This window comes from Suncus etruscus, chromosome X, assembly GCF_024139225.1.
Source record: "Suncus etruscus isolate mSunEtr1 chromosome X, mSunEtr1.pri.cur, whole genome shotgun sequence".
NCBI classification, from domain to species: Eukaryota; Metazoa; Chordata; class Mammalia; order Eulipotyphla; family Soricidae; genus Suncus; species Suncus etruscus.
In genome coordinates, this window is record NC_064868.1 from 84,229,904 (window position 1) to 84,238,791 (window position 8,888).

Here is an 8,888-nt window from a genome sequence, read left to right on the forward strand (position 1 = left end):
CCTGGCAGCTGGATGTCTGGAGGTGTGGGAGGTGAGAGAGAAACAGCTCCCCTATGCATAAACAACTGTGAGAGGCTGGAGCAGGGATCAACAGACCACACATGACAGGACTTCACAGTAGTACTCTTTAAACAGGTATGTGGGGTCACTGAGCAGGAGAGCTAGCACAAAAGCCCTCTGTGCTGATCACTAGGCAGGGGACTGAGACACACCTCCCACACCAGACCAGCCTTCAGGGCAAGATCTGGCTACTGGGTATCTGGGTGTTGGGAGGTGGTGAGAAACTCCCCCCTATGCATAAAGAACCAGGAGAGACTGAAGTAGGGTTCAGCAGACCACACATGCCGAGACTTCAAAGTTCCTCTTTCAACTGGTATGTGGGGGGTCAATGAGTGAGGGAGCTAGCCAAAAGGCCCATGTACTGAAAATTAGTGAGGGGACTATGACCCCCTCCCATGCCAGACTGGCCTTCAGGGCAAGGCTTGGAAGCTGTGTTTATGGGGGTTTGAAGGATGGAAGAGAAACTTTCCCCTATGTGTTAACAACCAGAAGAGGCTGGAGCAGGGTTCAACAGACTCCACATGCCATGACTTGATCGTTCCATTTTCAAATGGTATGTGGGGGCCACTGAGCGGGAGAGCTAGCCCAAAGGCCCCCTGTGCTGAACACGAGTGCAGGGGACTGAGACCCACCCCCCAAGCCAGACCAGCCTTGAGGTCAAGGCCTGGCAACTGGGTCTCTGGTGGTTTGGGAGTTGGAAGAGAAACTCCTTCCCTATGCGTAAACAAGGAGAGAGGCTGGAGTAGGGCTCATCAGACCTCACATGCCAATACTTCACAGTTCGTATTTCAACTAGTATGTGAGGATCACTGAGTGGGTCAGCTAGCCCAAAGACCCACTGTGTTGAACACTAGTGCAGGGGAATGAGACCCCCCATGCCATACTGGCCTTCATGGCTAGGCCTGTCTGCTGAGTCTCTCATGGGTTAGCAGGTGAGAGAGAAATTCTCCCCTATGCGTAAACACACAGGAAAGGCTGGAGCAGGGCTCAGGAGACTCCACATGCCAGGACTTTATGGTTCCTCTTTCAACTGGTATGTGGGGGTCACTGAGCAGGACCCCTGTGCTGAACACTAGTGCCTAGGACTGAGATCCCTCCACGCCCGAATGGCCTTTAGGGCAAGGCTTAGCAGCTGAGTCTTTGGGGCGTTGGAGGAAGGAAATCATACTATTCCATGACCATAAACTATGTGGTGGACCCCTTTGCAGGGGTGTCTTTTCTTACTAATCCTTATATTCAAAAGTGCCCAGGCGCTAATGTGCCCACACGAATAATATTCTTTATAACCATTATCCAACAATGCTCCTAAGTTTAGATTTTTCCTAGGAAAGGAAATGGAATTCCTATGATTTGGAGGATAACACTCCAATAGACCTCTAAAGTCAGTCTATATGTGGGTGTGAGTTTCTATACAGTGGTCTTCTTTCTGATTGCCAAACCTAAACCATAAACAATTCATCTATATAGAGTATATAGCCTCTCTTGTATATTACCCCTCCTCCCACTCCAGAATCCCTTCTACCCCTTCATCTGCCGATCCTGATGTTATCCCTCATTATTTAACCTCTTTACCCTCAGTTCTTAACTTGTTAGGCACCAAGACCAACTTCCTGCCCCAACAAACCACCACCCAGCTCCTTAACGAAAAGACACTCCCTCAGTCCTCATTACTTGCCTCAGCAAAAAAACTTCATCCAACATGCCTGCTGACTCATGCTATGTGGCCGTTCTCATGCCCCTAAAATCATGGTCTGTTGTATAGTTCCTAATTCAGCTTCAGAAGGACCTCTAGCTCAAGGACACTACATGATTTTTTAATGCTGCAAATCATGTCTCAAACTCAAGACCAAGGTTTGTGATTAAAAAAGTACCTTGGATTTCACCCCTCACAAGAATATCCCAAAAGACATAATTGGGAGACCCATATTGCTTTTGTATGTTTACTATCTTTATAATAATGCATTTTAAGGTGCGTATTCCTAAATATAAAGGTAGCCTCCTCCATCACTTGTTTTCTTCAATTATTTTTTAACTCAGTTTTATTTATTTGTTCTATTTTATATATACATATTTTCCTTAAGGATAAAGAAAAAAGCACCAGTGTTGATGCTGCTTTGTACGAAAGCCAAGGAAAAGTCTTGCCGGGGATAAAAGCTCAGGGCAAAATCAGCACAGTGACTGTGTAGCCTTTCATTCTTACCCACAATAGCACCAGCAATATAATATGACACCATCCACTTTGGTATAGGCACAGTAAAAAAGGGAAACCATAAACAGAAACAAGATCTTATCTTTTAGAAATAAGAACTCATACTTTTTATAATACAGGGGTGCCTCCTACCTTGAACATGTGTCATGTGGATACAACTCAGTATCCATGAGATTGGACAGTGTTAGTCCAACCCGAACCCCAGATCCCAGACGTAGAACTGATACAACTCCCTGCAACAACATTAGGAACCAAACTCTCATGGGAAATTTCTAATACTGCTCTGGTACCGACTTGCACCAGTTCTGATATGACATCCTGACAATAAGGAAACAACATGAACTAACACCAGGTTGTCCTATAATATCACCTAAGGGTAAGAGGAAATCAGAAGACGTATCATCCCTTGATCTGTGTAAAAATCAAAAGAGCTAACTACAGAAAACTGACTTTGACAACCATGACTTGGCAGAACTTACCTTGGGACCAATAAGAAAAACACTATCAGGACCAGAGAGATAGCATGGAGGTAAGGCTTTTGCCTTGCATGTAGAAGGATGGTGGTTCAAATCCCGGCATCCCACATGGTCCCCCGAGCCTGCCAGGAGCGATTTCTGAGCATAGAGCCAGGAGTAACCCCTGAGCACTGCCGGGTGTGACCCAAAAACCAAAAAAGAAAAAAAAAGAAAAACACTACCCTAGGCTGTAGCCTAGGACTCATGCAAAAATCAATATCTCTAATTACAGAGGCTTGACTTTGACAACAGAGACTGAGCAAGAACTTTTGGAAGCATAATGTCATAGGCTTCTGCTTAGGATCTGAGCAGAAACAAAGAACACTTATTACAGAAGACTGACCACAACAACAACGATGGAACAGAACTTCTAGAACCGCAAAGACTCCATCCTAGACCTTGTCCTATGACCTGCGAAAATACCAATATCTCTAGGTACAGTGGCCTGATTTTATCATCCACAACTGGATGGAAAGTTTCCTAGCACCACAGAAAAGCCCTTGGGATGTGGTAATGAGCATGTATGGAGCCAGTAGTTGTTCCCATGATGGTATGCTTCAAGGATGGAGAAACCCTGAATCTCTTAAGCCAAGGGAAATTTCATTCTTCCCTAATACTTACTGTGCCTGTGCGGAAAAAAAAGGGGGGGGCACAAAACCTTGCCACACCAGCACTCCTTTTTTCTTTTCTTTTCCTCTTTTTTCTTTCTTTTTCACTCTTGTGGTTATTATTTGGTGATCTGTTTGTTGCTGGGTGCATTTTTTCTTTTTTTGGTAGTTATTAGCTTTTTGTTTGTTTTTTGTTTTGTTTTGTTTTGTTTCATTTTTCCTTTTTCGTTGTCTTCTTCCAGCAGAATCACACAACTTGAATCTACTTGTTCTGCCTCATGAGTTGAAGGAGAAAATAAAAATAATTGGTATCAAAACCAAACAGCTGTATGAACATTGAGTGGAATTAAAAAATGATCTGCTTAAACATCAAACCTAAAGTCAATAACAGAATAGATACCCTAACTATAACAAGCTATACATAGAAGGGAACATTTTTATTAGCACTTTGGGGGACAAAAGGGGATATGGGACACATGCTGGGTGGAAGGAGCACAACCCTGGTGGTGGAATGACCTTGATTCATTCTCACTATGTGCCATATATACTACTCTGAAAGATATGTTATTCACTCTTTGGTCACAATAAAAATTATTATTATTAAAAAAGTATTAACTTCTATCATATCTACAAATGCAGTAATCATGTCTGCATAGGGCCAGCTCAATCAATTTTGTTCTCAAAAGAGATGTAAACCATGCCATGAAAAATTATGAGTAAACAAGCCATGCAGAAGAAACCTGGCAATCTTGGGAGGAGAGAATAGACTAATTCTTTACTGTTCTGAAGGCACCACTGCTGTACCCATCATCTATAATCACACTATTCCTATGGCCCTGCTTCACCACTCCTCTATGATCATCTGCAGAGTCACTAATCTGACCAAATTCTTGGAATTCTGGTACTTGGGGTTGATATCACTGAGACATTTTGGGGGTGAGTGCAGACACCCTTCTCACCCATCGTCTCCTACTTCCAAAATATCTGGCAGCTAAAAACATGTTCCACAAAAGCTGCAGCATCAGTAATAGTACTTTGAATTCCTGGACCACAAATATGACCACATGACAACTTCATTTGTTTGATGCTGTCATCCCCATAAGAACACACCAAGTTAAATGCCAATGTGTAGGTGAGGTGACTTCATGATTAGAAACAATGAAAGAACTGAATGGTCAGCTAACAACAAGAGTTAATCAAATCTTCTATAAATGGCATAATGACCTCATTGGAGATAGAATAATTTTCACAATTTGCTTGCCATTAGGCTATATTTTTTAGTTTTTAGTTTTTAATTCTCTTTCTTTTCCTTCTTTTTAATTTTTCTATTTTTAAAAAAATGACTCTCCCATATCTAAAAACAAATGTATTATGTTCAACTATGTTATGCATGTTCTTCAAATAAAATAAAAAATAAGCATAGTTTAATGAAAGAATTAACTAGTAGGAGCTGGAGTGTTATTACAGCAGGTAGGCTTCTTACGTTGCACATGCTCTAATATGTATGATCCCTGCTAGCATACACGGTCCCTTATATCTCACCAGGAGTTTTCTATGAGTACAGAGCCAGAATACAAATTAAATTTTGAAGTCACAGAAAGGTTGTAGACAAAAAGTCAAAGTAAAGCAAATATAATACAGTGTACAAAAACATGACAACTTAATGAAACTCTTAAAAATAATTTCCAAACATGTTAGAAACTGAATGTCTAAAAAGAAGGTTCAATAAAACAAAAATTTCTAGCTCTATTTTGGCTGATTGATTCACTGATGAACTATGTAGAACTTGTCTTTTCTACTAAGAGGCAAAAATGTGTGTGACATTCACACAAGGAAATCTGAACATGCCCATTCCCTGAGCCATGATTTTATTTCCAAGTTATCTGCATATTTTGGTTAAAACCAGATAACAATTTTTAAAATGTGTTTGTGACAGGTATTCTAAGATGGGGTGAAAGTGTGGATCCACATATCTGTTCCACTAGCGTGTCCTATTGAAGGAACTCAACTATAAGACAATAGTAAATGAACATCAACAAGATGGCTTTTGGAGGTTAGGCCCAGAACACAAAGCAGGACTGACAAGAGCCATAAATGAATCTAAAATAGCAGGCAGAGTAAAATCACAGACATTTTTCACTATTAGCATTGATTTTTAGAGCTCTTTATTTTGGAAGGCACTTACTCCTTTGACATCTTCACCACCTCTATTTTTGATTTTCTGATAATTTACCCTGGCCTCTGCATCGCCCCGGGATTTATAGAATTAAAAGTCACTAGCTTATTTCCTTATTTATTTTGCTTAACTCAGTAGCTTTTAATAATCAGGTCCCTGCAATCATTACCTTGCAAAATTACCTTGCACCATCAGAAAGGCTCTGTTCACAGTATAGCTGAGGCTCTTAAAACAAAGTTTTCAAGTTTGATTGGAAAGTGCTATGCAGATTTGGTGTTCTTCATGATAAAAACCTGCACAACACATAGACCTCGTGTTTTCTCTGATTACCAAAGACACAGAACCCCAAGTAGTTTATTCTCTATGGGGATTTCTAGCAGAAAACAGATACTAGTTTTCAACCTGCCCAGACTTTCCTGCTACCTGCAGCAGGTATAAACAGTTATAATTATGTCAATATCTCTGCTGTCATATTTATTCTGACTGTTCCTATATTATGTGATAGGTGTTTGCTGTCCTTTATCAACTAAATATAACATGTAAATGTCTAAGTAATTGCAACACTTAGCAGCTCACATGATCACTTTAGATATTAATTGAGTACAATAACACAATATAAGAACAACTTTCTTAATTTTCAGTGTACAATGCATTATTATAATTGAGTAGAGATCTGAAAGTGTATAAAATATTTTAGAATTTATGTTGTTTGTTGCAATTCAGCCCCTGAAGAGGTTGACTGATGGAGGCATGGAGGATGAGGTCTTTCCCCTTCAGCTGGAAGCACGCGTCTGCCACCCTGTCTAGCTGATGGTTCTGAGGTGAAGCGGCTGGTAAAAAGCTAGCAGACAGTCAGGCTTGTGAAAATTCAGCTTTATTCAGAGGACAAGACTGAAACCGAAAGCCTCAGCATCAATTCCTGCCAAAAGCCCCTCGCCTTCCACAGACCCTTGTTTTTATCCCCCAGAATCAGATACTACCCAATGGTGGGATCAGATACCACCCAATGGTGGAAGCAGAATCAGGTACTACCCTAGGGTGGGGGTAGAATGCCAGGTCACACCCTAGGGTAGGGCACAATCACCGATCAGGGTAGGGTCAGTAACATAATAATCTCTTAAAATATTTACACACAACAGTTGTTTACTACTCAGTGGACATAATGTTTTAGTCTAACGATTCATTTTAACCAGATGCTTTTTCCTTTGATAAGACTATTCTGGTGGTTAGGAAGACAAAGAAAACCATAGTATCTTTGTTCCAGGTCATATTATCTCAAGTGGAGCAAGACACATAAAACAATCTTGGAGACATAATGTAAAGAAATTAGCCAAGTTGAGAGAGCATCCAAGATGAGATAAAGTCTTCTAAAAATTTAGCACATGTTAATGTTGGAGCAAATGACTCCAGGCTGCGATTGATTTATAATATTCCAAAATACTCAAGCAGAACCTGGTTATTATTTTTTATGTGTTTGATTAGAAAAGAAAGCCTCCCAAAGCAGTGCTCAGGAGCCCAGGGTCCTCTCTTGGTGAAAGGTGGCCAGCCAGTCTTATAGTTCAATGACAGAGACCCATGATGTGCTGCCACTAAGTCCCTATATTATGAAGAACCACTGGAGTCAAAAACAGATGGTGTGAGAATGTTGATTCCTGGATTAAATGTGAGGAATCAACATTGGGACCCTAAAGAGGATTGGCATGTATTTAATATGTCTTCCATGACTGGTTGGTTTTGAGAGACAAAAATAATCAAGACTGTGTTTTTGTGTGCAAAATAGTGTATATTATGTGCTACATTATATATCAGATTTTAGGCAACATGACTAATATTGAACCATGAGCCTTGTCTATGGCTAACTGGATTTCCAACGTGGACAAAGTTAAATGTGCTGGGTGTAATCATTTTTATTTTTTTCAAAGGCTATCAAAATGTAATCATAGTACTGTCTTAATTTAGATTCCTTTTATTATGCATATATGTATAATGAAATGTTGCCCAGCAAAATTTGAGCTTCTATTAGAAACAAATAATTTTCTGGTATTTTGAATTTAAGAACATACTTCTACCAAGAAAGGATACATTATCATTTGAAATTAGAATTTACTCTATGATCTTGCATTTTTATTTGCTAAACTTAGCAACTTTCATAGGGGGCCATTTCTTTGATGTGTACCATCCTTTTGTATATGTTCTTGAGTCCTTGTCTTTTTTCCTTTAGGATTTTGCTATTCTAAACCACTTTAGTCATTGATGAGAAGAAAATAGCTAGAATCTATAGAATGTGGGACTGGACTGATAGCACAGTGGTAGGGCATTTGCCTAGCACACAGCCATCCTGGGAAAAACCTGGGTTAAATCCCCAGTATACCATATGGTATTCCTAGTTTGCCAGGAGCAATTTCTGAGCTCAGAGCCAGGAGTACCCCCTGAGTATCACCGGGAGAGAGAGAAATGCTAAAGAATGCCAGAGAAAGGATTTCTTCCAGAAAGTTCTTAGAAAGGAATGTAGTCCTTCAAACACATGGATTTTATTCCTCTAAGAGCCATTTTCTGACTTCTGACCTCCATAACTGCAGTATAATCATTTTTGTTTATTTATATTTTGGGCCACACCTGGTACTGCTCAGGGATAGCTCTTCACTCAGAAATCACTCCTGGTAGGCTCAAGGGATCATATGGGATGCAAGGAATCTAACTTGGTAGACTGCATGCAACATAAATGCCTTATCTGCTGCGTTATTGCTGCAGGCCCCTGTGTAATCATGTTGAAGCCACTAAATTTGCAGTTTTCTTTTAATAACAGCAATAGATGTGTTTTTAATGTAGAAACATCCCCCACTCAACCTTCCCCCTATGTTGATTGTCCCAACTGAGACAGATGAGACATGCTTCCTTCATTTTATTTCCTTTCGATAGAACATCCCTAACCTAGTTGCCTTCATGTTTCATACTTCACTTAAGTTCTAGGCCTCAAAGCCCTTTTATGGTAAGCCTTTTTTCAGCACACTGTGGAAGTTCCCCTTCCATCTCCAGTTAGTCTGTTTCCTTATTCCTACCTTCATTTTTTCCAGCAGTTATGACCAATTGCCAGATAATAGATGGCATTTGTTCATGCTATTACAAGTTTTTCTAACCAGCACAGTCTGCATCCTCCTGACACTAGACCAGCAGTCTCTGCTGGATTCCCGGCCCTTAGGAAGTAATGCCCTCAAAGCCGAATTCGTGGGATGGACTGATAGTGTGTCCTCTGGGTCTCAGGAAATTTTACACTGTTTTTTCTATGCCTCTCCAAGGTTTTCCTTCTGTAGATATTATAG